This window comes from Panthera onca, chromosome D2 (assembly GCF_046562875.1).
Source record: "Panthera onca isolate mPanOnc1 chromosome D2, mPanOnc1 haplotype 2, whole genome shotgun sequence".
In the NCBI taxonomy this organism is placed as follows: Eukaryota; Metazoa; Chordata; class Mammalia; order Carnivora; family Felidae; genus Panthera; species Panthera onca.
In genome coordinates, this window is record NC_138349.1 from 62047675 (window position 1) to 62063599 (window position 15925).

A 15925-nucleotide genomic window follows, 5' to 3' on the forward strand; every position below is an offset into this window, starting at 1 on the left:
AGTTCAGGCTCCGCGCTCGGGCTCTGTGCTGACAGCTCAGAGCCTGGAGCCTGCTTCGGATTCTGTCTCCCTCTCTCTCTATCCCTCCCTGACTAGTGCTCTGTCTCTCTGTCTCTCAAAAATAAATAAATGTAAAAAAAAAAAAAAAAATTTTTTTTAAACAAACACTTCCTAACCCTCTGAATACTGGGACCACACTTAGCACTGAGAGATACTCACAACATAAGAGATGACTGATAGCCAACTAAAGAGATAACACATTCATTGCTCCCATACTCCCAGGCATATCCTTATGGAGAAGAATGGAACACGAACACAATTCAAATTCCTCTCTCTCTTTTTCTCTCTCCCTCCCTCCCTCCTTCCACTCCTTCTTTCCCTCCCTACCTCTCTTGTTCTCCCCCACCTGGCAATTATAAGTTTCAGAGCCAGAATTATTTGAACCCCTCTACCAAGGGTTATTCTCTTTTCCCACCTCACATCTGTCTCTAGAGGATGCCAGAATGGAGGACCACTTTCAGGAGACCCTACATTCAAAGGCTAAAGAGGAAGAGATAGCAACACCAGACAAAGATGGGAGGAGACTGAGATTTGTCCAACTTCCTGGAGCTAAGAGAGCAGAAGTTGTTAATGAACAGTACCAACCGGTGTAAGAAAAGTCTGGAAAGGGAAGACTGGAAAAGATCAGAGGACTGAGCCACTAGGTGATCACGTGGCCCATCAAAAATGAGATGTCAATAGAGTAACAGGAGCAAAAGCCAGTGGAGAGCAAAGGAAATAGGGTGGCCCCAGTTCAGAGGCCTAACAGATTCTGTGTGTTTGTTTTCCAGACCTTTCCCCCTTATTCCTCTGAGTTTACCGTGCACATCACAAAAAACGTGCTGCAGTGGTCTCTTCACCAGGGTAGCGGTGCCCCTAAGACATTCTTATAGTTATTTGGGTCCATTTGCGGTGTGAAGCTTTGCTCATGTGACTTGTGACTTTGGGGGGAAATAGGACTTGAAGGAAAGCCAGCAAGTCTGTGCAAACCAGTTTTTATTCGAAGAATGGGAAGTATAAGGCTCATGGGAAGCCTACTGTAGCGTCTCACAGGATCAGGGCAGAGCTCTCAGGACTGACTTGGCCCATCAGATAACATCTAAGGAGCACATTTCTCCCCCACTTTGTGGGATTTCCTCCCACAACACACGACACTCCAACTGGTTGTCATGGGCTGGTTCTTCTACATTCAGCAGAGAGCAGTTCCAAAAGTGGGACATTGTCCGCACGCGGTGTGCAGCCTTCAGTCTCCCACAGTGTGCCCCCTGTGACGCACTGTAACAAATAAACTCATTATCAGCTTGATAAAAGCCACCCCTCCCCCTCAACCCCATATTTCTATAATTATGAACATTTCATTAGTAAATTACCGGTTAGCTCGCTTAAGTCAGAAGCACTGTCAAGAGAGCATTTGTTGCCCTAGCTTTAAATCGCTCAAATAAGCAAACAAACAAGAAAACGGCAATATCTTTAGCAAAGATCACAATAATATGATAGAATATATACACTTCTGCTTTGGTAACTAAAACACAAAGCTGATGTTTTTAAAGAAGTAACAATGGTCAGGGGGCGCCTGAGTGGCTCAGACATTTAAGCGCCCGACTCTTGATTTCCGCTCAGGTCATGACTTCACGGTTCACGGGATCCAGCCCCGTGTTGGGCTTTGTGCTGACAGCATGGAGCCCACTTGGATTCTCTCCCTCTCTCTCTGCCCCTCCCATGCTCATGCTCTCTCTCTCTCTCTCTCTCTCTCAAAATAAATAAATAAATTTTTAAAAATAGAAGTAACAATGGTCACTTGTAGAAAAATCCTTTGTCCCTCTAAAAGACTACAGATAGCCCGTTCCCCACCCATCTGACAATCACCATGCTCATGATTTTTCTCTTCACTACTCTGTGCCTCACCACTCTGCTGCAATTCTTTAAATAGAAAACTTCCTTCTCATTACAGACAGTGTGACCAGATTTTTGGTTCAAGAAAATAACATCAAAATATTTGGATGCAGGCAAGCTGACTACCACACACCAGAAAACTGTAAACTGTCAATCACTTTTGCTCTTGCTGAATTTTTTTGCAAACCTGCGTTTTATTGAAATTCAGAATATTCTTCTCAAAGCACTATCCAGTATAATAATTAAATGTTGACACCATTTTCCAAAGTGGCTTGTGCATTAGCGCTCTTTCTCCCACTCTCTCTCTCTCTCTCTCTCTCCCCTGAGCATCTTTCCGGAAATATTATTAAGTATAATATTTGAATAAATGGTCATGCAATTCTGGCAATATAGGAGCTCTGCCTGGTCATGCTAATCTTTCTTCCTTTTCTCTCTGGCAATATATTTGGGTTTTGTTCTAGTTTCCTAGGACTGCCATAATAAAGTACCAAAAAGTGGTATATAAATAGAAAAAAAAAAGTGGTTTTACATAAAAATTTTTTATCTTACCATTCTGGGCACTGGAAGTCCAAAATTAAGGTGTTGTCTGGGCCATTCTCACTGAAAGGCTCTAGTGGAGAACCTGTTCCGTGTCTGCCCCAGGTTCTGATGTCACCTGTCATCCTCGGCTTACAGCTGCGCAACTCCAATTTCTGCCATCTCCTTATAGAGTTCTCCCTGTGTGTCTCTCTCTGTGTCCAGATTTCCCTCTTCTCATGAGGACACCAGTGTGCAGCCACACCCCAGCAGACTCGAAGCCTAGGCTGGGTGATGGTTCAGTGAGGCCAAAGAAAAGATGTAGAGATAGCAATCAAGGCACGGGTTTATTGGGGGAACTTGCATACAGAGAGTCCAGGAGCGGCCGACTGGACAAAGCATCGAGTCGTGGGACTAACACGCAGCAAGTTTCTACATCATAGCCACTCAGCCTAGTGACTATCAGTGGCCTTCCCCTCCTTGAACGGCCACAATTTCCAAGAAGATCAAGGCCTGCCACCTGAACACTCTTCATTACAAGGGAGATGCTCCAGGGTCAGCCACCCCCCATGCTCTTAACCTTGAACATTGACCAGCATGTTCTTCTGCACATTCTGCTTGATGGGAGGGAGGACAGGATTGCTACATTCTCAAGGCAGTGATTTAACAAGCACATTCAGGATGCGCTTGCACAAACTAGCTACCCAGCGTGTACCACACGGCTACATCAGTTTAGGACCCACCCTAATGACCTTATCTCAACTTGATTCACATGCAAACACCCTATTTCCAAATAAGGTAACATGTGCAGGTGCTGCAAATTAGGACTTCGACATGTCTTTTTTTGGAGGGGACACAGGTCAACCTAGAACAGATCATCATCACAATACAGTTAATAACCCTTGTTAGAATGGTCACATCAATACTGCCCAGTTGAAACCTCAAACTACTAGCTAGTGGATCAACTTTCTCTTTTTTTTTTTTTTTTTATTCTACATAGTGTCCCAGGATGGTGGACATCATGTGGTATTCAGCCACTACATCAGTATCTCAGCTATGTGGAGTTCAGCACCGACATCTGGAAACATCTAGCGTTTAATTCTATTACTTCCATCAATTCCATCTTTTGGTCACCGTGTAGTCCTAATCTGTTTCACTTTGTAATACTTATAAGGACTCAGAGTCGTAGGAGTTCTCGGAAGCCTAATACATGTATGAAGCAAAATTATAACTAGCACCTTCATGCAGCTTCTGCTGTCCACCTGTTGTTTTCACTTTTTATTTCAAAAGTAATACATATTCATTGCAATAGATCAAACAATATAGAAGAATATAAAAGAGTTATTACTAATCTCTTTCTCCCGTGTTCAGCCCAGACCCGCGAAGTAACAAACAGAATCCTTCCACAGCTTTTCAATGCTCATAAATAAACATAAAAGGATATATGGTCGTATAGGATTTTTTCACATTTATCAATAAAAAGACTTGGTATGCAGATTAACCTACAGCTTGATTTTTCACTTGATATAATCACAAATGCATAGATTCATGCATAGATTTCATGCATTTTCATATCAATATAGTAATTCCTAGTATTGCTACACCATAATTTATCCAACCATTCTTAAGCTGAAAGTTCAGATATCAGATATTTCCTGCCACAAACCTGCTTGTCCTTACCTGCTACTACAGCTGTAAAATAAATCCTTACAAGTTGAACTCCTGGGTCAAAGGACATATGAGTTTTAAGTTTTTTATGAGATTACAGCAATTCACATTCCAACCAATAATGGGTCTTCTCCCCACACCCTTACCAGCACTGAAGTTATCGATACACTTTACTGAGTAAATGTTCTCATATTTTATTTTTCGTTAAGAGTCTTCAGTGCTTGCTTGTGGAAGTCACATAGCACACGACACAGCAAACGCACAGGTTTTCCCATTAAAGGCATCTATTCTCTCTGTAGACAGAGTCAGGTACTCTCGACCAAGTGTCGTCGACCCTACGCATCTGCTAAACACAGGACCTCCACTGCACCCAATGAAGTGTACTCCAGGCCAATGTTGCTCCCCTGGCTAAAGAAAGTCTCAGTTCACACAACCTCCTATTAGAATGTAGTCCCGGAAATGACTGGAACTCTTTAGAAGTTGTATGCCTTTTGGGAGTCTCGTCCCACACTCTAAGTAGTTCATCCAAATACTTACCTTCCCAACCACAGTAGTACTTTCTCCATTTTATTACACACATATTAATTAATATCCTGCCTTGATTCAGAAGGTTAGACAATTTTCTACAACATTGTTGATACTGATATAAATCCTGATGAAAAGTTAAGAAACATTTCTGCTGCCCTTCAGAAAAATCAAATTGTCCTAAAATTTTTAAACTCTTTCACTGGCTTTCTACTTGTCCCATCCATCAATATAACTATGCCCTTGGTATACTTCCTGTTGAAAATTATTCTAGTAATGAGTTAGAGTTTGAAATTTTTTAACAAAGATTTCCAGATTTTCTAAACTAATCTGAAAACGGTTTATGAACATTTGCTTGTCATGTTTCAATCAAATATAAAATAGATATATAAGTGACGTATTTGATATCATGTCAACTGAAAGTTTTTTTGAATATTAGGAAAGTAGCATGCTGAAAATTGTGGATTTATAACTTGCCTTGAAGTTAAAAGAGATATTTAACAATGTAAGTGAACTTATTGAATTTTGTATATGACTACAATTTCAAAGTAATTTAGGAAAGTAACAAAGAAATCCATAATTATTTTCCAAATAACAAGTTCTAGAAAATCTAATAAAAACATAGTTGAAATGTAAAATTTGCATATAAATTTAGACTTCATATTTCAAAGCTGGTAAATATATTGTAGAAAAGGAGATTTTTATTTCAATTTATGCATACCTACAAGGGCATGAAAGTTTAAGTGAACAGAATAGAGATGTTTCAACATTGGTTTGACTAATTATTAGCAAGCTACTTATTTCCAAGGTGTCCTCTGGCCATTTCATCAGTAATAGTATGTATATACTACAATTATTAAAGGAGCTAGACTTTATTTATAAAGGCATAAGGTTGAATCACACAGGACTGAATAATTTCATTATTTAGTTTGTCTCTAAGAATAGAGAGCCCAAGAATAGTAAATAGCTAAAGATACCATTCCTTTTAGCATGGGGCCCATTTAAGCAGATGCACTTTGTTTTTACAATGACTTGATCTTTCCAAATAATTTGATTGATCCTGAAATACATATAGATACAGTACTTAAGAGAAAAACTATTTCCTCCTCTCATTGATTCCCCCTGTCTGTTTGGGGCAAAGACAAGTGCCCAGTTTCTTCATAAGGAAAGGGTAAACTTGGTGCTTTAATGAATGATGTGTGAAGGATTGATGAGAGAACCCAGCAATGCCTTATAGAATCAAGTGCTGTATAAAGTAGAGCAACATTTATTAAGCTTTTGAAACTGCACTGCTTCCTTAAAAATGAATAGCAGATTTAATTGAAAAGCTAAATTGGAATAGTGACAGTAATAGCACCCAAAATAACAGTGAGCAAGTTTAGTCCCATCGCAGCCCCATTACCAGGGTATGTGGTTAAGCTAAAAAGAAAAAAGGGAGGAAAAAAAAAAAAAGTCTACGTCCTGCTCTCAGCTCTCAGTCCCTCTGTGCATCAGCTTTATACTTAATGGGTGGCTGCCATCCAGGAAGCTGTTCCAGGCCTGACATGATCACCACAGCCTACAGAGAAAGAGCAAGTATCTCTCACAGGACATAGGTGAGGAAAGTAAGTTTCTTTCCTGGAATTACCATCAAACTTTTTCCTGCAACTGTCTGACCTGAATTGAGTCTCTTCACCCATTGCTGTGGCTAAGGAGATGGGCTGACATCAGCCAGCCCCCACCTCTGGAATTGGCTGTATAGGCAACTCTACCCAAACTGAAAGGCTGAGAATGAGGTAGCATTGGCCAATATGTGACCAAACTATGATTTCCGAGCTCGATATTGGATTTAAGCAATATTGTCTATGGTCCATTTAAAAGTGTATTCATATTCATTTCTACTCTTCATTCTGTCATTTGAATGTATTTCTTCCCTGAAATTAACACGTTATTTGGTTAATTCTCATCTTTCCTAATTCTCAGGTTTATTTGACCTTGGATGAGTTTTATGAAAAACAGAATTTTAAGATGAAAAGATGGTGCTGCGGTCTGAATGTGTTCCCCGACCCAACTGCCCTACTTATCCTCCAAATTCATATGTTGAGTTCCTGAACGCCAAAGGTGATAGTGTTAGAAAGAAGGGCTTTTGGGAAGTGACTTGGCCATGAGGGCAGCGCCCTTATGAATGGGATTAGTGATTTTACAAAAGAGGCTCCAGAGAGATCCCTAGCCTCTTCCACCATATGAAATCACAGGGAGAACAAGAGGTCCCTGACCAGAACACAATCATTCTGGCACCTCGATCTTGGACTTCCCAAACTCTAGACTGTGAGAAAAAAATTTCTGTTGCTTATGAGTTACAGTCTGCAGTATTTTGTTATAGCAGTCCAAAAGGAATAAGACAGATGGTATTAATGCATTTTCTAAATCAAGAAATTCACCAAGGATCTTCAGTTAGTTTAGGCACCAAAAAAATTTTTTATTGAAAATAAGAATTATTTGCATTTTTGTTTTTCAGGATTTAGCATCATATCTCTGATTATGTGCCTGTGTGCCCACCTAAGGGACATAAATGAGTCCCAGTTATTAAAAAGAAATGCACTTATCTAGGTTCTGTAGTTCCTTTTAATTGTGTTTCTGTAAGAGTTTGTGTTTGGAGGGAACAGTGAATGCAAAGGATCTCAACAGCTGATGAAACCCCTTTTTCAATTTTTTCCAGAACTGCTGTTGCTTTTTGGAAAGCATTTGACCACCATCTGCCCTCTGCCACTAGGGCCCCAACAGCTGCATCTTGCAATGTTGCACAGCAGCAAAGACAAAGGTTTATACCACACACAACTGGCTGTCATAAAGGGAGCCTGTGGTCCAGTTATACAGTCCATTAAAAAATTCAAACATTTATACCCATATTAGACTTCCTGGCTATCTGGTTCATGCCAGCTCCTCCCTAGGGCAGCCCTGTTATGACACATCGCCTACCCCAGGGAGCCCAGCCTAATTTACTGCTTTACATCCCCAGCCTCATTCTTCCCTCAGACGTTCTCATCCAGATGCCACTGCTGTGCTGAAGGGGTAGGCTGGAGCTAAGGATGGAGATACCTTCGTGATCTCTCGTTCACTTAGAGCTAGTTGGGCTATGTTGGAGTAGGGGCCTTTCCCAAATCCCCAAGACATGCACGAGGGCAGTAAACTCCACTCATATTTCTCTAGTGTTTGCTCTTCTCAACAAAAAAATGGCGGTCATAAACAGTATTGAACAAGCAGCATTGCAAGAGCCAGGGTGGAACCATCTAGTATCTTGTTTGTTCTCATTTTAATCATCTGCCCACTTAACATATGCATGAAAACTTAATCATTTCCAGCCTGAGGCTTTTAGACAGCAGCAATGGCAGACAGCAGGAGAGTCTTGAAAACTGTGAAGCCAATGTAAATTTAATGGGTCAAAACAAATTTCTTAGCACCTGTTGGTCTTTAAAGACTCTTAGCAAGCCATTCCTCTTCTTCCCAGGGGACTTGAAGACAGCCATTCCTGGATTATTTGGATTTTTCATGGTCTTTTAGCCACTATTCAACAAGTATAATAAAGCACCACATTCATTTATTCTAATAGTAATAAAAAGCATGGATCAGTGCCTCCTGAGACTTGAATTCCAAACAGAAATGTTTTGTAGAAATTCAATACTCATAAAGCTGATTTCTACATATTGATTTTATATGAACTTCAAAGTGCATAAAAAATAGAAAGTGGAATTTTAAAGAAGATACGCACAAGGTGGTATGAACCAATTTGAAAAGATTTGGAGGAGGCTTGCTGTTTTTGTTTTTGCCTTATTTGGTTTTGTTTTCCAGCATTCTAGGAGAAGGCATATTCCCCCAGAGCAGAAATTGTTTTTATCCCATTTAGGACACTCCATCCATGAGATATTGGAGTAGAATTGGATTTGGAAGGACCGTGGAAAGGAAGAATGTCTTACTGGTCATAGCAATGAGTTCCTTTTCCTCTGGTCCAGATTTTTGTTGTTGTTGCTGTTATCCTAATAACAACAGCAACAGCAATCATGATGTCAACAATAGCTAAGTGTTTTGAGCATTGAGGTTCATGCTGGGCATTGTGCCAGAATATATATCATCTTTATGTATACCTTCTGTCTTAAATCTCATCACAACCCTGTAATGCAGTTACTTCCATTATCCTCATTTTATAGAGGAGGTAATTTAGGCAAGGGGAGGCTAAATAACTTCCTCCAGTGCATACAGCTAGTAAGTGGCAAAGCAGGGATTTGGATCCAAGTCCCTCCCACTACCCCCTCTTCTGACCCAGAGTTCATTTTCATCCACTGGCAATTAATATCTCACACTAATATTTTTTCATCTTTCCCTGATGATAAACCTAGCATCAGGTATGTAAAGACCGTCTTTGGGAAGCAACAGATCTCATTCTTTTCAGCTTCCCCACTGTGTCTTATTTAAAAATTTCCCCAAAGTGTCAGAGAAAAAGCCCTTCCTGTCATTGGGTAGATTAAAATGGCAAGACGAAGTGCCTGGGTTGCTCAGTCGGTTAAGCGTCTGACTTCAGCTCAGGTCATCATCTCACAGTCCGTGAGTTCGAGCCCCACGTCGGGCTCTGTGCTGACAGCTCAGAGCCTGGAGCCTGCTTCAAATTCTGTGTCTCCCTCTCTCTCTGCCCCTCTGCTGCTCATGCTCTCTCTCTGTCTCAAAAATAAATAAAAATATTTTTTTAAAAAAGCTAACAGCTTTAAAAAATAAATAAATAAAATAAAACGACAAGAGTGTTTGAGTACGTTCCTTAGACCACTCCTTTTTTTTTCTTTCATCTAAGGACCATCTAAAATCATTGCCAAGTAAAAACAAATCATTAATACTGAGCTTGTCTTTCACTCATAATGAGATGACAGGTTTAATTGCTTGATACTGTCCCTGGTTGTCAATAGTAAGATTTCATTCCCCATAGAGGAATAAAGGAGGGACAAGTTGTTTGTTTAAAGCTCCCAGAACATTTTTCATTTGTGGAGATGGATTTTAAATCTTTATTTCAAATCAGGTAATATGTTCACATACAGCATCTACTTATAAGTAAGCTAGAATGTGTACGTAGGTTAAGTTCCTCTCTTCTGAAATAAACAACTTTGAGTGAGGCATTTTAGACATGTAGATGTGTATTTCAACCAGAGATCGAAAGTAGGGGTATATTTGGAAGATCTATGATTTTCTGAGCCTTCCCCCACCCCAAATATGAATTTAGACTGGGGCGCCCGGGTGGCTCAGTTGGTTGAGGGACCAACTCTTCATTTTTGCCTCAGGTCCTGATCTCTCAGTCATGGAACTGAGCCCTATGTTGGGCTCCTGCTGAGCGTGGGCCTGCTTGGGATTCTCTCTCTCCCTCTCTCTCTGTTCCTCCCCTGCTCACACACTCTCTCTCTCTCTCTCTCTCTCTCTCTCTCAAAATAAATAAATAAACATTTAAAAAATAAATTTAGATGGCCACACATTGCCATCTTTAAGACTGAATGATGCAGGTTTTGGAGAATGCACTGCCAAACACGGGACGCCCTACCTTACCTGTGAAGATGAGTATGCTTCCAGATGATATGCAGGTTTGTGTTCTAACTCGTCCTGGGAAACAGAAGTCTAAACTCCGAGGAGCAGTGGAGACATGATCAAAGCATCTCCTATCTGAGAGAGGGAAGCGAGACCTTTCTCCTAAGCCAAGGTTTAGGAGAGAGATGGCTTCTGGAGGACTCTTGTGAAGGGTCATATCAAATAAACCTTCCAACTAGTGAATTTCATGTTTTCTTTTTGCAATTGCCTGATGTTACCCTCAAGTCTTATGATTAAGACATATTAATTTTGCTTTAGATTAATTTAACAAGAAAAAAAAGCTATTTCCTAGCTTGAGGAAAATGGAAATAAAAATCCTACAAAACCTACCAATCAGAGCTGCCTAGGGCAGTTGTCTGGGGCCAGGGACGGCAAGCAACAGCAAGCTGAAATAGAACAGACCAATCCTGGGAATTGTCTAGATATGTTTCCTATGTGTCACAGGGCTCTCATCTCCTAAGTGGGATATTTCCGAGGGAAGGAAACTGGGCAGAGCTGGAGACTATCCTGTCCAAATGGCTTGCCCAACTCTAGAAAGGAAATTGACTCTCGTCTGCTATAGACTGTCTTGCTTATAACAACAGAGTCTAAAGCTGGTTGGAGGAGAGGCCATGAAAGTGGAAGGGAGAGTAGAGTATTCTCATTTCCAGATGTGGGAGGCTGCCCCTACTGTTCTTAAAGGGAAGAACAATAATTCATCATTGAGTGTTAACAACATCTTGTATTTATATAAATCGTTAAGCTATATATTTTTTTTAAACCTACCATTTGTTAGGAGTTACTATTCGTAGTTACCATATTAGATGCTTTTCACAAATTAAACTCCACATGGAGTAGATACCTCATGCAGTAGAGACTATCATTTTACAGGTGGGGGCCTGAGGCTCAGAGACATTCACCAATGTGCCCAAGGTCACACAGCCAAAAAGTAATGGAGTCAATTTGACTCCAGAATACGATCTAATTTTCATTATACTCTACTAACTCTTGCTTCACTAAGCACTTCCCAACGTAGAAAATGTGTTTGATCTTCACACAGGCCCGTTAAAGTAAGCAGGAAATACGTGGTCATTCCCCATTTTTCATAAAAGGACATTGATGTTAGGGATGTCGCCCATCCCATCTTGCCTATTGAATTGTTGCCTAAGAAGGGAATACAGCCCTATTCTCTTGACTCCTGGTTTTTTGTTCCTGCCACTCACAACTGAATGCGACTGTATTAATGAGGCGTCTATGCAAACGCCACTCTGCTGGTTCATATAAAGGGGAATGGAACAAAACCCAGTCTTGACCCACCAGAAAACTAAAATCTTCACAGATACAAAATCATCTCTAACTTTTGTTCCACCAAGGATTATGAACGATCTGCTATATTGCACTGTTGTGGATGCCAGGGATGATTGATGATAAAAACAGCTGCTCCCCAGACCCAGCCCATGGGGTCAGAAAGGAGGTGGTCCTAAGAACACTTTCAATACCGCAGGACAGGGACTGTGGGGAGACGGAAGTTCTTCATTCTGCCTCGCTGGTATAGGAGGATACATACGGGTATCTGGGCAATCGTCACAAAAGAGGTAACACACAGGTGCATTTAAATGAGTACCTGGGAATTTGCTGGCTGGGCATGGCACAAAAGACATCCTAGAGTACAGACTGCACCTGTCAAGGCCCTGAGAAGGCAAGAACGGTGCAGCTCATTTGGAGAGAGCTTCAATCTAGTGGAGCATGGCCTGTTTTGGACCAGGTGGGGAGAGGTAGGACCGGCAAAGGTGGACAGATGTCAGGACCGGAAGAGCCTCGTTCATCTGTTCCAAAGGCCAGTGAGGAGTAGGTTGTTGCCAAGAAGAGACAATGCAAGTGCCAGAAAGGAGGAGGCGTGTGGGGCTTGCGGCAAAGTCTCCTTTCTAGTCTTCAGAGCCACCTTTCATTCCCAAAAGACAAAGTTGCTAATGTTTTTGTCGCTGTCACAAGGCAAACCATTTCACTCTGACCCGAACCAACTGACCCATGGGTCAGGGTCATCAGAATTGTCATAATCCACATCTGTGAGTGTTTGCCAGGATCACTTTGTGATGTCTACATTTGGACTCATTTTCTACTGCACCATCTGTTTAAAACTGATCCTTGCAGGTGGCTGGCTGCCTGTCAGATGCCTCACATTTTGTCATGTGCGCTGCGAGTTAAAAGGAAAAAGAAGCTTTTAAGAGCATGTACTCCTGTGTCTTTATAATCCAGGGTGAAAACAACTATTCACAAAGTCAATTACTTTGTGCAGGGCTTGCACATACACAATACTTTTGTGCATGTGTGGAATGATCTGGGGAGGAGTGCACCGGTGGTGAAGTGGGTGGGCAGGTGAAGGAGTATGCAGGGACAATCACAATTAAGAAAGGACAGGAGGGCACGTGGGTGGCTCAGTCGGTTAAGCATCTGACTCTTGATTTCGGCTCAGGTCATGATCTCCTGGTTCATGAGTTCAAACCCCACATTGGACTCTGAGCAGACAGTGCAGAGCCTGCTTGGGATTCTCTCTCTCTGTCCCCCAACACTGCTTTGCGCTCTCTCTCTCAAAATAAATAAACTTAAAAAAATAAGAAATAAAATAAAAAGAAAGGACAGGAAAATTCACATTCTATAATCTGATTGCTACAATGCTTTACCTACCCTCATTTTCAATTGGCTCAGAAAATCAATTAGAAGCCTGGATATTAGTAAGTATTGTGTATTATTTTGGCTCTTCTGTGTGATATGAAGGAGTCAAGAGGATTGTGTGCAAGCATGCATGCTTACTGATGTGTGTGTGTGTGTGTGTGTGTGTAGACAGTTAAAAGCGCTGACCTGAAAATTCCACCAGCCAACAGATTTTTGTAGAATTTTTCTGCCCACCCAGACAGCTAATTATCCAAAAGCTAATTAGGATGTTAAATTTAACAAAACGCACCACTTCCAGAAAAAAGGACGGGTATGACAACCTAACACTTATTATATGTAATGACTGGTGAGGGGGAAAAACAAAACATAACAAAATATGTCAGTGAAGAAGTCTTAGTTTGCAGACTGAGGCAGAGGAATCCGATGTGACTATTTCTAGAATACGAACTAACCCGCGAGTGGCGACCCTATTCCCTGATTTAGGGTTTTCCATGGTCAGTCTCCACTGTGACCTCATAGACAATAACTGATCTTTGTTTTCTTCTGAGAAGAACAAGTAGGTGGTTGATTTAGAGGCTGTTGGGCTGGTTCAATTTTCAGAACAAGTGATTTATTGTGGCTCTTCCAGACTTGCTCTTTTAATAAGTTTTGTTTTGTTTTTAAGGAAGAGCAATGACAACTGGGACTTCTGGTCCTTTGACGAAGTAGATGTCCTATTCTCACTTGTGCCTGGAAGAAGAAAAATATTGGATCCTGCTGAAACCTAACAAGGACACAGAGCTGCGGTGTTGTGTTTGTTCCCGTTGAAGGTCAGCCTGCAAAAAGCTTGGCATCCAGGAAGCAATTCAATTCTGTTTAGGGATTGTATCTGGTAATTACACTCTCCTTAAATCTATGCCTGAGTTGTAAATCGAGAAGAAAACCTTCCAGCAGCCACCCCGTGATCCTTTTTAAAAGGGCAATTTCAAAAAAGTTCAAGAACCTTCAAGGTGCAGGTAATTCTTTGATATTTAGAAGGATTGCAATGAAAAGTCATTAGATTTCATTACGTGGAAATAAGGATTCGTCCTTTAAAAAAAAAAAAGAAAGAAACTGAGCACTATCATTCTTAGTATGTACTTTGTTCTGAATGGACATATGTGGATATGTATAAAACAGGGTGGCCGTACCAAATGTTTTTCCCCACAGTCTATGTCTTACTATCTCTACGAAAGAAAATGAAACCAAGTGGGCTTTAGGGATACATAAATGCATTTTTAAATGTTTTTACCTTGGGGGTTAAAAATTAAATAAGCAAAATTCAACCTCCCTAAATTTTTAACAAGCATTGAAACATACTGAGGAAAGATATATTTAAATTCTACAAGAAAGAACAATATCAAGTATATGCTCTCAAAGGACTTTGCTGTTTCTTCCCATGGCACTCAAACTCCAAACACGGTACCCTGAACCAAGCATAATAAATACTTTCATGCATAACATCTCTCCACCGTCCTCCACTCATACGGATATTGTTGGCCACACAGTACTCATTTATCGTGAGTCTGGACACTACTTACGAATTCTTAACGCAAACTGTACAACTGTTGCTATGAAGTCACTGGGGCTAAAACTTGTGATAAAACAAATGTGTCTCTCTGTATTAGACCCTTCATGAACTTGACTCCCTTCCTGTACTGCAAGTGAGAAAGTACAAGAAAAGCTTAGAGTAGTTACGGTGGTGGTAAAACAGACCTTCTGATGGAGCGCAGAATGGTTGTTTCTCTGCAGGTACCAAACATACCTCTGTTCTTTGGTTCTGTCCCATCCAGGACAAGCCCCTTATTTCACTAGCCACTTCTGTGTCCTTCCTTTTGGCTGTTCTTCATCTCACATCAATTTTTTACTGAAGAACCTAAAATTCCTTCTCATCATTTTTTTACTGAAGAACCTACAATTCCAAGGTCTTCCATTCGTTAACGGCATAGATGAGTACAGTCAGAACAAAATAAAAGAAATGAAAAGTATTTCACATTTTCATAGCATAAAAGCTTAGCTGGAGCCGCTTGGTGTTCTTCTCGAAGTTGATAATATCATAATATGATTTAGGGACTTGGACTTCTTGACAAAGGCAAGTGCAAACATCCTGTAACATTGTTTTCAACATATTTTCCAATAGATATTTCCTTTAACACTTTGAAGATGGCAAAATCTCTCCTAGTTGAACAGTAGGTGTCTGAAAAATTGAGTTTCATACTTAGGGCGTCTCTAGGCAATGGAAAAGAGAATAGCACTTCACTGGTGCCATTTATGTATTATATTGATTATCTGGTAAAGCTGTCAAAATGCCTTCTTGAAAATCTCAAGAGGGCAGTTGTGCTTCCTCAAGTCTGTATAAGAAGAGAAGGTTGAATCGTTGCAAGGGGTTCAAAAATTCTGTGTGTCCTCCCCTGATTGCACTGCATGGCACAACGAGAAGAAATTGAATTTTGGCAAAAACAGAAAGAAAAAATAGTCTCCAAAGCACTTCTAGGACATAACCAATATGGAAGTTAAATTTGTTTTATTGTTTTTTCTACATTACAAATTTACGATGAACTACAAGGGCATTTGCTAGAGAGCTTCACCTTTCTTCACCTGAAACCTCGTGTTTGCCAGGTCTTTTAATGCAATGTATCATTTGTAACCATAATAATTCAAAAGAAGTCATGCATCTCCCTAGAAAGACTGAATGAAAAGCTTCTTTAAATCATTTTCTGTCCTATAATAGTGCTTAAATCATTTAAAAGTAAACTATTTTGGCACTTTAAAAAAATCCCCTTTAAAAAATCTCCTAGTTAAAGATTGTTTGCTGAGAGTTAAATTGCTGGTATGAGTAAGTAGTGGGCACTCAATTTCATTTGCCAGTTGGTTCCAGTAACCAAGAAATATTTGATGAGTATGAGAGAAAGTGCTAAGGTAAAAGGGATATTGGGGGCACCTGGGTGGCTCAGTCAGTTAAGCGACCGACTCTTGACCTTGGCTTAGGTCATGATCTCACAGGTTCATGATGGAG

The 15925-nt window shown here is 40.6% G+C and overlaps 1 long non-coding RNA gene across 1 annotated transcript; it reads right to left on the minus strand.

The window, feature by feature from the left end:
* Positions 1–1017: 1017 nt before the first annotated feature.
* LOC132685385 (uncharacterized) lies at positions 1018–12224 on the minus strand. The gene is made up of 3 exons (XR_009613068.3): positions 11843–12224; positions 2482–2735; positions 1018–1314 (listed from the first exon to the last, which is right to left on the minus strand). It is a non-coding gene; the product is annotated as an uncharacterized LOC132685385 (long non-coding RNA).
* Between the last annotated feature and the right edge of the window lie 3701 nt (positions 12225–15925).